This window comes from Nerophis lumbriciformis, linkage group LG03, assembly GCF_033978685.3.
Source record: "Nerophis lumbriciformis linkage group LG03, RoL_Nlum_v2.1, whole genome shotgun sequence".
NCBI classification, from domain to species: domain Eukaryota; kingdom Metazoa; phylum Chordata; class Actinopteri; order Syngnathiformes; family Syngnathidae; genus Nerophis; species Nerophis lumbriciformis.
The window spans coordinates 11,040,001-11,054,988 of NC_084550.2; the positions used below are offsets into that span (position 1 = coordinate 11,040,001).

Here is a 14,988-nt window from a genome sequence, read left to right on the forward strand (position 1 = left end):
GTTATGTGTGTGTATATGTGTAAATAAATGAACACTGAAATTCAAGTATTTCTCTTATTTTTATATATATAATAAAAGAAATATATATTTATAGCTAGAATTCACTGAAAGTCAAGTATTTCTTATATATATATATATATATATATATATATATATATATATATATATATATATATATACATAAAATAATTGACTTGATGAATTCTAGCTGTAAATATACTCCTCCCCTCTTAACCACGCCCCCAACCACGCATCCCCCCCCCCCCCCCCCCCCCACCTCCCGAAATCGGAGGTCTCAAGGTTGGCAGGTATGCGCATGGGGGACAATCTGTGCATTAAACAAAACATTAAAGACAACTTCAGATTGTTTTATTTGTCTTACATTGGCCAAAAATATATAAAAACACATTCTGAAAAAAATTACAGTAAAAACATTTGAAAAAAATACCCGGCAGCGGTAAAGATTAGATCCATGAAGGAAAGAAGAAAGTGAATGAATGTTTATAACTGAATACATTTACATATACCGTATTTTTCGGAGTATAAGTCGCACCGGAGTATAAGTCGCACCTGCCGAAAATGCATAATAAAGAAGGAAAAAAACATATAAGTCGCACTGATCCATTGGGGGAAATTTATTTGATAAAACCCAACACCAAGAATAGACATTTGAAAGGCAATTTAAAATAAATAAAGAATAGTGAACAACAGGCTGAATAAGTGTACGTTATATGAGGCATAAATAACCAACTGGTATGTTAACGTAACATATTATGGTAAGAGTCATTCAAATAACTATAACATATAGAACATGCTATACGTTTACCAAACAATCTGTCACTCCTAATCGCTAAATCCCATAAAATCTTTTACGTCTAGTCTCTTACGTGAATGAGATCAATAATATTATTTGATATTTTACGGTAATGTGTTAATAATTTCACACATAAGTCGCTCCTGAGTATAAGTCGCACCCCCGGCCAAACTATGAAAAAAACTGCGACTTATAGTCCGAAAAATACGGTACATAAAAATTTGTTTTCCTTTGTATTATTTTTTAAATGAATTAAGTAACGTTTATGACAACCTTTTTTCCAAAACACAATATAGAATGTGAGATATAACAGGATAATGCATACATTTATCATTTGTTTTTGTGGAAGTATTGCGCCTCCGGGTTCTTCGGACCACCAAGCACTGACATGAGAGCTGGATCAGGTTCACAATATAGGTTTATTTTGCAATAATCTATCTTGCTTTTCAGCAATTGTTTTATGTCTGTCTGTCTCTCTCTCCCTCTCGCCTCCCCACAGTTTTCAAAACGGTTACAAAAAAGCGTGACCCCCCAAAATTTTACTGTGGGACCCCATTTTTACGACTCGATTTTTGAATTGTGAAATTCTGATGGAGAATTGGTGCACATTTTCTTGTTCTATTGGCAGATACTTTTGCTTAATTCAAATAAAATACCCCTAATTTTTGTAAAAAAATGTTCTTGTTTTTGAACACTGACTTTTTGCAGTGTGTTATGTGAAATCTATTTGTTGAATACAAAACATTACTGCTGTTCGTGAGGTAAAATCCATATATTGGCCACACCGTTTTTATAAGCCGCAGAAGCCAAAGCGCGGGAAAATAGTATCGGTCTATATAACATGGTGTCAGTGAATGACAAGATGACGGTCAAACAACAAGCGGGTTATTTTAAATCTTGTGACAAAGCATTTCCAACACACACGCGCCCGCACACACACACACACACACACACACTCACACACACACTCACATAAATGAACATGACCTATGTTACACCCCCTCATTTTCCACACCTCGCCTTTAAACGTGATTAGAAAGGCTATCAACACCTTTTCACTGCTGTTATAATACACCCAAAGATAAAGAGGACTACCCTATGAAACAACATGTGGACATACAATTGTTTTTAGATCACAGTGATAAATAATACATATTGAAATACTGTGCAAACTACAGTCCAACGGGCAAGGCCAAAACCCATTTTTAAAAGTATTGTATATAAGATATTCACGGTGCCGTGGCCTAAATAAACTACCTCCCATCCTTTCCCGAGCATATTAGCAAGCCCCTGAGTCATCCTTCATCCCAATTAGTCATGTGACGGGCTGCAGTCTGGAGGAAGAGCGGCTCTTATGTCAGCAGCCTTGTTTGTTTACTAGCTCCCGTCTTGACTGCGGTTGGAAAGGCCTTGTCGGCTGTCGAGGACGGATCCAAAAAAAAAAAAAAAAAAAAAAATTCTGCCAGAGCATGTGGGAATGAAGCGGGTCGCAGTTGGAAAGAGAACCTCTGAAGAAGACGCTTTGAGAAAACTACCCAAAATGACTTAAACAGCTCATGGAAGACTCTTTTTTTTTGTACTGGAGTGCTGAAGTGCGGGTAGGCACCCACTGATCTGCAGCCTCAGCAATCCTTACTTACTTCATATAATAAATGGATTTGTGGGTAAGATAAGTAATATCCATGACACTTATTTAGACACTTTTAGATCATGGGTGTCAAACTCTGGCCCACGGGCCAAATTTGGCCCGCCGTGTAATTTCACTTGGCCCTTGAGGTGATATCAAATTAACACTGGAGCTGGCCCGCCGATTATATACAGCGTATGATGGTATAATATTTATTGCATTATCAGATTATAGCTAAATATAAAAAATGTGCTACTGCATGCAATACAATGGAAATAATCAGAATCAGAATCAGAAATACTTGATTAATCCCAGAGAGGAAATTAAGATCTTCTGTATGCATGTATGTATGTTTATGTATGTATGTATATATGCATGCATGTATGCATGTATATATATATATATATATATATATATATATATATATATATATATATATGTATATATATATATATATATATATATATATATATATATATATGTATATATATATATATATATATATGTATATATATATATATATACATATATGTATATATATATATATATATATATATATATACGTGTATATATGCAGTATATATATATATACGTATATATATATATATATATATATATATATATATATATACGTATATATATATATATATATATATACGTATATATATATACAGTATATATATATATATATATATATATATATATATACGTATATATATATATATACGTATAAATATACAGCATATATATACACGTATATATATATATATATATACGTTTATATATACAGTGTATATATATATATGTATATATATATATATATATATATATATATATATATATATATATATATACACGTATGTATATACAGTATATATATATAGATATACGTATATATATATAGTATATATATATATATACGTATATATATATATATATACATATAAATATGTATATGTGTATATATATATATATACGTATATATATACAGTATATATTATATATACGTATATATATGTATATATGTGTATATATATATATATATATATATATATATATATATATATATACACGTATATATATATATATATATATATACACGTATATATATATATATATATGTATATATATATATATATATATATATATATATGTATATATATATATATATATATATATATATATATATATCTCTATATATATATATATATATATATATATATATATATATATGTATATATATATATATATGTATATATATATATATATATGTGTATATATATATATATATATATATATGTATATATATATATATATATATATATATATATATATATATATATATATATATATATATATATATATATATATATACTGTATACATATTCAGAGGTCTCAAGGTTATGCCAGAGACAGGAGCAGACCCAACAAAGCAACCAAGAAAGCCGACTCCACCCTCGGCCGTCCACTAACTCTCGGCCAGTGTCCAGGCTGCATGGATAAGCGGGGATGCGTCTAAGGAAACCGAGGTGTTTGATACACGCTCATTTATATCCTACATATCCTACTCAGTGGCCTTGTGGTTAGAGTGTCCGCCCTGAGATCGGTAGGTTGTGAGTTCAAACCCCCGGCCGAGGCATACCAACGACTATAAAAATGGGAGCCATTACCTCCCTGCTTGACACTCAGCATCAAGGGTTGGAATTGGGGGTTAAATCACCAAAAATGATTCCCGGGCGCGGCCACCGCTGCTGCTCACTACTCCCCTCACCTCCCAGGGGGTGATCAATGGTGATGGGTCAAATATATATATAAAAATACTTGAATTTCAGTGTTCATTTATTTACACATATACACACACATAACACTCCTCTCTACTACTTGCCGTAGTTTTGAAGCAATGCATGATGGGAATCCGGATGTTGTGTGTCAGTGTATTAACGTGCCGGCTGGAATAAACACACGCTGAGAAATAGCTCCGTGCCTGCCTACTTTATGGGTTATAAATAAACCTATGGATAACGGAGACATATATAATAGTCTCCTTCTTGTTGTGTGTGCAGTTGCACACTGAGCTCCAAAAGTCGCAGATGTTTTAACGTGACTGGGCCGGCACGCTGTTTATATGGAGGAAAAGTGGACGTGACGACAGGCTGTCCTCACTCAGGTCCGGCTGGAAATCGTGAGAAATTCAGGAGAACGGTTGTCCCGGAAGATTTTCGGGAGAGGCACTGAAATTCGGGAGTCTCCCGGAAAATATTCGGGAGGGTTGGCAAGTATGGTCTCTGGCCATGCTCCCCCCCCCCCCGACCCACCCCAGCAGACGACGGCATGGAAATACTTAATTGATGCGCGTTATTTCCATGCTTTTGCGGACCACATAAAATGAGGTGGCGGACCAGATCTTGTCCCTGGCCCTGGAAGTTGGACATCTGTGTTTTAGACCTGTGTTCTAAGGTGTTAGTGGGAGTGATATATTCTCACTATTAAAACAATATATATTGTTTCAAGAACACAAACTGGAAAAAAATGGACCATTTGGTTTCATGACAGGATGTTACTATTTACTGCATGAATTTACAGTATTGTCTCGATTTCTTTACCTTTTTTACTCCCCGCCTTCACACTTTATCATTCTGGTGATTCCAGCGATACTGGGAGAGAGAGCTGTTTCTTCCCCCAGAAACTCTCACTTTGCACTCGGATTCCTTAAGCGTCTCCGGCGGGGGAGGCCGCTGCGATTTGGCACGGGGAGCATGCAGCCAGCTCGCCAGCTAGGCGTTCCATTTTTTTTTTTTTTTGCATAATTGCTCTGAAATGTGCTTATGCGGAGGATGCCTCGGGCCGCCAGCCCACCGCAAACACACATAATGACAGTCTGGGTCCAGCCACGGAGGAGGAAGTTTAGGGCGAAAAGAGGCGGAGCTCCAAGGCGATGTTTTTTTTTTTTTTTTGTAAGTGTGGAGAGATGTTTATACAAGTCTGCCCTCTGTACTCGTCAAACCTTTCTGCACTTCTAAGAGTTGTTTTGGGGCAGGGGGGGGTGTATAAGCCCTTTTGATGTATTTATGAATCTGGATAATGTTGTGGGTGAAGTGGGGTCAGTGGATTGACATGTCAGAGCTGCCCCCTCCAAACCCACACTCCCGTCTTCATCCACACTGGGTGGATATTTGCTGAAGTACACTGCAAAAAGTCAGTGTTCAAAAACAAGGGAAAATTAAAGCTGCAAGCAGCGTTGGACGGGACCGACTTTTGCCTTTACCCATTCAATATATATTTTCCTGCACATTACCTACCTTCCCTGCATCCTGGAGTCACACTGGTGCTTCTTTCTTTCACCCATACAACATATCTTTACCCGCACATTACCTACCTTATCTGCATAGTGGGGCCACGCTGGTGCTAGTCCTAAGTGTCCCAATACTTTTGTCTAGTGTTAATCTTAAGTGTCCCAATACTTTTGCCTAGTGTTAGTCCTAAGTGTCCCAATACTTTTGTCTACTTTTAGTCCATAAGTGTCCCAATACTTTTGCCTAGTGTTAGTCCTAAGTGTCCCAATACTTTTGTCTAGTGTTAGTCCTAAGTGTCCCAATACTTTTGTCTACTTTTAGTCTATAAGTGTCCCAATACTTTTGTCTAGTGTTAGTCCTAAGTGTCCCAATACTTTTGCCTAGTGTTAGTCCTAAGTGTCCCAATACTTTTGTCTACTTTTAGTCCATAAGTGTCCCAATACTTTTGCCTAGTGTTAGTTCTAAGTGTCCCAATACTTTTGTCTAGTGTTAGTCCTAAGTGTCCCAATACTTGTGTCTACTTTTAGTCCATAAGTGTCCCAATACTTTTGTCTAGTGTTAGTCCTAAGTGTCCCAATACTTTTGCCTAGTGTTAGTCCTAAGTGTCCCAATACTTAGTTTGAAGCCGAAACGACAAACGCGCTCAGAGGAGATAATGTTTGAAGAAAGGTGACCGGTTTTTACAAAACTTTTGTTTTGAAGGGGGAATTGCAAACTTCCTGTTGATTTTTGCTGGGGGTCGTCAATCTATGAAATGTAGGTCTAAGTGAGACCTACATAGAGGTTTTTGTTTCATGTCTCTAAAACGTTCCTACTGGAAGTTACAGGCAGTTTTGTCTGAGTTTTCTTCCTAGGAGCAGTTGTGTCTGTGTTTTCTTCCTAGGGGGCGCTAGAGCGCAATTATGAGTTTTGGGGTTGGGTTTTTTTGTCCAGTTTGGTGAGTTTTGAAGCATGTTAAGGGGGTCAAATTACAGCTCAAAGAGGCAAAAGTGACTGTTTTTACGAAACTTTTGTTTTGAAGGGGGAATTGCCAACTTCCTGTTGATTTTTGCTGAAAGATGTCAATGTATGAAATCTAGGTCTAAGTCAGACGACATTCGTACTGGAAGTTAGAGGCAGTTTTGTCTGTGTTTTTTTCCTCGTCATGATTTTTTTTTTTTCATGCTTGAAATAAGAAATTTAAAAAAGTAGTTTTAGACTTGTGAGTGTTGATGACACAGCTTTGCAACAGTTGATATTCTAGTTTCAAGCATGTTTTACTCCATATAGGTCAGGGGTCGGCAACCCACGGCTCCGGAGCCGCATGCGGCTCTTTGATCACTCTGATGCGGCTCAGCAGCTTACTTGCTGAACCCCCAATTTTCCCGTGAGACTTCCGGATTTCAGTGCCTCTCGCAGAAAACTCCCCGGATTAATACTCACCGATTTTCACTCTTACGGCTATAATAAGGGCGTGCCATGATGGTACAACAGTTGGCGCCCTCTACCATCTGTATTATCAGCGTGCCAGCCCAACGCTTGTTATACAATATACATCTTCTGCTTGCACACTTACGTGACAGCAAGGCATACTTGGTCAACAGCCACACAGGTTACACTGACGGTGGTCATATAAAACAACTTTAACACTCTTACTAATAATGCGCCACACTTTGAACCAAAACCAAACAAGAATGACAAACACATTACGGGAGAACATCTGCACCTTAACACAACATAAACACAACAGAACAAACACCCAGAATCCCATGCAGCCCTGACTCTTCCGGGCTACATTATACACCCCTGCTACCACCAAACCCCACCCCCACCCCAACCCTGCTCCCTCACACATCAACCCCCCCTCTGTGCGTCGGTTGAGGTGGGCGGGGTTTGGTAGCGGGGGTGTATAATGTATCCCGTTAGAGTTAGGGCTGCTTCGGATTCTGGGTATTTGTCCTGTTGTGTTTATGTTGTGTTACTGTGCAGATGTTCTCCCGAAATGTGTTTGTCATTCTTGTTTGGTGTGGGTTCACAGTGTGGCGCATTATTAGTAAGAGTGTTCAAGTTTTTTTTTATACCGCCACCGTCAGTGTGACCTGTGTGGTTGTTGACCAAGTATGCCTTGCTGTCACCTATGTGGTTGATCAGGCACGCCGGCTGTAGTGGGTGCTATATGATGTACCAACACGGCACGCATGACGCTGAGCCATTCATTTAAAGACCGCGTGCCGCACCAGATTTCAAATTCCACATAAAGGTGTGGGCAGCGTGTCTGAGACCCCTGGTTTATACATAGCACAAAGCAAAAAAAAAAACTTTGTATGCAGTGTTACTTCATTTAAAATTTCAAAAAAATTTTGCGGCTCCCTTTGTTTTCTATAATTTGTGAACCTGGTCAAAATGGCTCTTTGACTGGTAAAGGTTGCCGACCCCTGATATGGGTCATCAAATCTCAGCTCATTTAGGACCAAAACCCTTAAAACAAGTAAAACACTCTAACATAAAATCTGCTTAGTGAGAGGAATTATCTTATCAGACAGAAAATAAGCAAATATCACCCTTATTTGAGGTATTTAATCTTACTTTCAGTTTTTGCAGTGTACACCCAAGCTCATACTTTGCACTGACCCGCGTTAATTCTTCCTGCGCTCGACTTAGCTTTCGGCGAGCTTAGCGCTAACGTGTCGGTGTGTGTTCATCGCCTCAGATAGTTTGCGCTAATCTCCTTTAATTTCATTCCCCCCATCTTTATGGAAATCAACCCTCTGACTAATTAAGACCAGGAAATTGGTCACAGATTTGGCTGGCGTGGCGAGGGATATCCTCATCCCTCCAATTAATTGCCTTTTTTGTTATCTTTCCTTTGTTTTTTTGTGTGTTTTTCTTTTTAATTTATTGGTTCAAGCACCCCGCTGAGAGTCTCTCCTCTGTGAGTTTTGATTGCCTCAATCTTGTTCCCACTCTTCTTTTAGTATCTCCACTGCCTGTGTTGTGATGGAGGGATAAAGCTTTGGGTTATTACTCCCATAATGAACTATAATGCTCTATTTGGGTCGTCACCCTCACAGGGATTGATGGTATTGTTAAAGCAGCAACAATAGTCATTAGACCCTTATGGCTCCACCTGGAATATGCTTAAAAGGAAAGCTTTATTTGTATATTGTTGGTATACAACAGTGCAGCTGACCTCTTGTATCAGTCGACTTTCTAGGCAAGAGCGTACTGTATTATGGGTGAAACTTAACTTGGTCAAATATATATTTTTCTAATTTTCATATTACAAAAACTGTCAAGAAGAAGCAAGGAATCATGCAGAGACAGAGTTCAATTTAGCTCGTGAGGAGAACGCATGGAGCTGCGCACTTAGTCACAGTCTCGCCCTACGCCCTAAGGTACAGCTCCCGCGTCCCTCTATTTATTCAGGAGTTCCACAGTCAACATCACCGAGGCCGCCTCTTAAAGGAGTGGTCACACATATCATGCTAAAGCAGCTCCAGTACGCACAATACGTGACGGAATGTGCTGGGGGCCTTGTCTCCGCTTCGTCTGCGTGCTGTCGTCTTATCTGCGTTGAGGTCCTTGTTGTCTCTGCTTCGTCTGCGTCCTGTCGTCTTATCTTCGTTGAGGTCCTTGAAGTCCTTGGCTAAAACAAGGATAACATCTGCGGCTGAGGCCACCCCTTAGACAATAAGTTTTGTCCTTGCACAGATAGAAAAATACCACTTCAGCACAATTGACAATCATTTATAGCAACTTAAGCATAAAGTTATTGTGACAATATATACATAATTGTTCTAACAAAAACATCACCAGCTTATCTATTCTTACAAATAACTGATTCTAAATTTAACTTTTGAGTGTCTAGAAAAGCTACAGTTAAAGTTAAATTATCCTCTGCATTTGACCCATCCCCATGTTCGCCCCCTGGGAGGTGAGGGGAGCAGTGAGCAGCAGCGGTGGCCACGCTCAGGAATCATTTGGTAATTCAACCCCGAATTCCAATCCTTGATGCTGAGTGCCAAGCAGGGAGGTAATGAGTCCCATTTTTATAGTCTTTGGTATGACTCAGTCTCAGGGCGAACACTCTAACCACAAGGCCACTGAGCAGGTGCTATATAAATCAAATTCATGATTATTAGGGCTGTCAGACAACTCAAATATTTAATTATGTTTCATTGCATTTTTGTCCATAGTTGCCTTATAATTTTTATTTTTATTTATTCATTTATGTGTTTTTTTTTTGTCCTGTCCAGCTACTCAGGCAAATCATATCGTTGATGTTGCGCGAGGGGGTAGCGGGGGTGTATATTGTAGCGTCCCGGAAGAGTTAGTGCTGCAAGGGATTCTGGGTATTTGTTCTGTTGTGTTACGGTCCGGATATTCTCCCGAAATGTGTTTGTCATTCTTGTTTGGTGTGGGTTCACAGTGTGGCGCATATTTGTAACAGTGTTAAAGTTGTTTATACGGCCACCCTCAGTGTGACCTGTATGGCTGTTGACCAAGTATGACTTGCATTCACTTGTGTGTGTGAAAAGCCGTAGATATTATGTGATTGGGCCGGCACGCAAAGGCAGTGCCTTCAAGGTTTATTGGCGATCTGTACTTCTCCCTACGTCCGTGTACCAAGTCATACATTTTACTCTTGGAAACCGATACCGATATTACATTTTAAAGCATTTATTGGCCGATAATATTGGCAGTCCGATATTATCGGACATCTTTACTTCTCGTTGTCTCATTCGTATTTGACTATAATACGAACCCCGTTTCCATATGAGTTGGGAGATTGTGTTAGATGTAAATATAAACGGAATGCAATGATTTGCAAATCCTTTTCAACCCATATGCAGTTGAATGCACTACAAAGACAACATATTTGATGTTCAAACTTCTAAACAAATAATTAACTTAGAATTTCATGGCTGCAACACGTGCCAAATTAGTTGGGAAAGGGTATGTTCACCACTGTGTTACATCACCTTTCCTTTTAACAACACTCAGTAAACGTTTGGGAACTGAGGAGACACATTGTTTAAGCTTCTCAGGTGGAATTCTTTCCCATTCTTGCTTGATGTACAGCTTAAGTTGTTCAACAGTCCGGGGGTCTCCGTTGTGGTATTTTAGGCTTCATAATGTGCCACACATTTTCAATGGGAGACAGGTCTGGACTACAGGCAGGCCAGTCTAGTACCCACACTCTTTTACTATGAAGCCACGTTGATGTAACACGTGGCTTGGCATTGTCTTGCTGAAATAAGCAGGGGCGTCCATGGTAACGTTGCTTGGATGGCAACATATGTTGCTCAAAAACCTGTATGTACCTTTCAGCATTAATGGCGCCTTCACAGATGTGTAAGTTACCCATGTCTTGGGCACTAATACACCCCCATACCATCACAGATGCTGGCTTTTCAACTTTGCGCCTATAACAATCCGGATGGTTCTTTTCCTCTTTGGTCCGGAGGACACGACGTCCACAGTTTCCAAAAACAATTTGAAATGTGGACTCGTCAGACCACAGAACACTTTTCCACTTTGTATCAGTCCATCTTAGATGAGCTCAGGCCCAGCAAAGCCGACGGCGTTTCTGGGTGTTGTTGATAAACAGTTTTCGCCTTGCATAGGAGAGTTTTAACTTGCACTTACAGATGTAGCGACCAACTGTAGTTATTGACAGTGGGTTTCTGAAGTGTTCCTGAGCCCATGTGGTGATATCCTTTACACACTGATGTCGCTTGTTGATGCAGTACAGCCTGAGGGATCGAAGGTCACGGGCTTAGCTGCTTACGTGCAGTGATTTTTTCAGATTCTCTGAACCCGTTGATGATATTACGAACCGTAGATGGTGAAATCCTTAAATTCCTTGCAATAGCTGGTTGAGAAAGGTTTTTCTTAAACTGTTCAACAATTTGCTCACGCATTTGTTGACAAAGTGGTGACCCTCGCCCCATCCTTGTTTGTGAATGACTGAGCATTTCATGGAATCTACTTTTATACCCAATCATGGCACCCACCTGTTCCCAATATGCCTGTTCACCTGTGGGATGTTCCAAATAAGTGTTTGATGAGCATTACTCAACTTTATCAGTATTTATTGCCACCTTTCCCAACTTCTTTGTCACGTGTTGCTGGCATCAAATTCTAAAGTTAATGATTATTTGCCAAAAAAAAAAAATGTTTATCAGTTTGAACATCAAATATGTTGTCTTTGTAGCATATTCAACTGAATATGGGTTGAAAAGGATTTGCAAATCATTGTATTCAGTTTATATTTACATCTAACACAATTTCCCAACTCATATGGAAACGGGGTTTGTACATGTTTGAATATATTCAATGTTTGACGCAGCTGACAAGAAAAAGGGGGAATATACTGTATATACATATATAGAGCTCTGTTTTTTTTTTTTTATTAAGACGTGTAGTGAAGTCTGTATTTTTTTAATTTATTTTTTACTTTTGCACAATTTATTAGTACTCATCATCAATCCCCCCACCCCCCGTCCACCTGCTCCCTTGACTCGTGCCAACCTTTCTCTGCAAATTCAACATTTTCCCTCTTTGCAGCATCTTCCTGCATGTTGTGTGCGTCTAGTGTGTGTGTGTAGGTGTGTGATGGCAGTGTGAGTGTGTATACCAATACCAGCAGACAGACAAGGTGAGAGTGCGCCTGAGAACCGAGGCAAGATGCACGAGGCCAACACACACACACACACACCACGTCTCAAACTGTACCTCCAGAAGTGAAGGACAGCTAACAGGGCTGGATCCACATTTTGTAAACAAACACACACACCACTGGCAGACTTTTTCAAAGTCAAACTTCTTTCTCAAAGAGAGCTGTCAGAATAAATTGGAAATTTCCACAGTTGCACACTACAAAGAGGCAGTATGTGTTCATACCAGTGATGGAGATGACATTGTCATGTTGCACTCTTTGGCCACACAATACTCACTTTAGAAGCATACCATTGTTGCCACGTTTCATCATATCATGGCATGGGTAATCTTCTCAGCTGCAGGTCGTAACAGACATCTATTAGGGTAGGGTATTTATTAAAGTACCAGTAGAGTAGAAACACTATTTAAAGTTAAAAGTTAAAGTACCACTGATAGTCACACACACACACACATTAGGTGTGGTGAAATTACCCTCTGCATTTAACCCATCCCCTTGTTCCACCCCCTGGGAAGTGAGGGGAGCAGTGAGCAGCAGCGGTGGCCGCGCTCAGGAATCATTTTTGGTGATTTAACCCCCAATTCCAACCCTTGATGCTGAGTGCCAAGCAGGGTCGATTTTATAGTCTTTGGTATGACTCGGCCGGGGTTTGAACTCACAACCAACCTGTGGAAGTTTTCCTCTTGGGGGGGGTACAGAGTTGAGCAAATTTTTATTTCCATGCACACATGTTGTCAGGTTCAAACACTGATGACATCTATTAATCAGACAAGAAGCAAGGAATCATGCAGAGACAGAGTTCAATTTAGCTCATGAGGAGCACGCATGGAGCTGCACACTTAGTCACAGTCTCGCCCTACGCTCTATGGTTCAGCTCCCGCGTCCCTCTTTTTATTCAGAGTTCCAGAGTCAACATCACTGAGGCCGCCTCTAAAAGGAGTGGTCACATATGTTATGCAAAGCAGGTCCAGTAGGCACAGTACGTGACGGAATGTGCTGGGGGCCTTGTGATTTCGCCTTGTCCCCGCTTCGTCTGCCTGTTGTCATCTTATCTTCGTTGAGGTCCTTGAAGTCCTTGGCTGTTAGCGGGCTCAAACAAAGATAACATCTGTGGCTGAGGCCACCCCTCAGACAAGAAGTTTTGTCCTTGCATAGATTAGAAAAGTCTAACTTGAGCACAATAGCTAATAACTAAAGCAACTGACTTTAAGCATACCAAAGTTAGTGTGATAATATATACATAATTATTCTAACACATGTGTCGATTGCTTTCCAGCAATATGTTTTTGGACTTTTCTGATGCACAGCGACTATGAACAGCTAGCGCTATATCTGTGGTCACCTAATAACCTCTCCACGCAGGAGAGAGGGGGAAGAGCAGAAAACAGATGGCAGATCAACTGGTCTAAAAGGGCGGCCTATTTAAAGGCTAGTGTATACAAATGAGTTTTAAGATGGGACTTAAATTTTTTTTTTTGATCTCCTTAAAATCACTGTAAGCCTCAGCTTTACAGAAGCCACGTCTAGAACTCATACTTGCCAACCTTGAGACCTCCGAATTCAGGAGATAAACGTTCAGACGAGCGAAGAACTCCTGAAAGAATGTTCGGACAAGCAAATAATGCCTGAAAGAACGTTCAGACGAGCAAAGAATGCCTGAAAGAACATTCAGACGAGCAAAGAACGCCTGAAAGAACGTTCAGACAGGCAAAGAACGCCTAAAAGAATGTTCGGACGAGCGAAAAACGCCTGAAAGAACATTCAGACGAGCAAAGAATGCCTGAAAGAACAATCGGACGAGCGAATAACGCCTGAAAGAACATTCAGAAGAGCAAAGAACGCCTGAAAGAACATTCAGACGAGAGGAGAACTCTTGAAAGAACATTCAGACGAGCGCCTGAAAGAATGTTCAGACGAGCGAAGAACGCCTGAAAAAACGTTTAGACAAGTGAAGAACGCCTGAAAGAACATTCAGACGAGAGGAAAAACTCCTGAAAGAATGTTCGGACGAGAGAAAAACGCCTGAAAGAACGTTCGAACGAGCAAAGAATGCCTGAAAGAACGTTCGGACGAGCGAAGAACACTTGGAAGAACATTCAGACGAGCAAAGAACGCCTGAAAGAACATTCAGACGAGCGAAGAACTCCTGAAAGATTGTTCGGACAAGCAAAGAACTCCTGAAAGAACATTCAGACGAGCGAAGAACTCCTGAAAGATTGTTCGGACGAGCGAAGAACTCCTGAAAGATTGGTCGGACAAGCAAAGAACTCCTGAAAGAACGTTCAGACGAGCGAAGAACGCCTCAAAGAACGTTCGGACGAGCAAAGAACGCCTGAAAGAACGTTCAGACGAGCGAAGAACGCCTCAAAGAATGTTCGGACAAGCGAAGGACGAACGAAGAACGCCTGAAAGAACATTCAGACAACCGAAGAACGCCTGAAAGAACGTTCAGAAGAGCGAAGAACGCCTGAAAGAACATTCAGACGAGCGAAGAACTCCTGAAAGATTGTTCGGACAAGCAAAGAACTCCTGAAAGAACATTCAGACGAGCGAAGAACTCCTGAAAGATTGTTCGGACAAGCAAAGAACTCCT

At 40.0% G+C, this 14,988-nt stretch overlaps 1 protein-coding gene across 2 annotated transcripts in view; it reads left to right on the forward strand.

The window, feature by feature from the left end:
- Positions 1–14,988, forward strand: part of LOC133578904 (netrin receptor UNC5C-like) — a 637,428-nt gene that overhangs the window by 374,123 nt on the left and 248,317 nt on the right. The window lies entirely within an intron of this gene.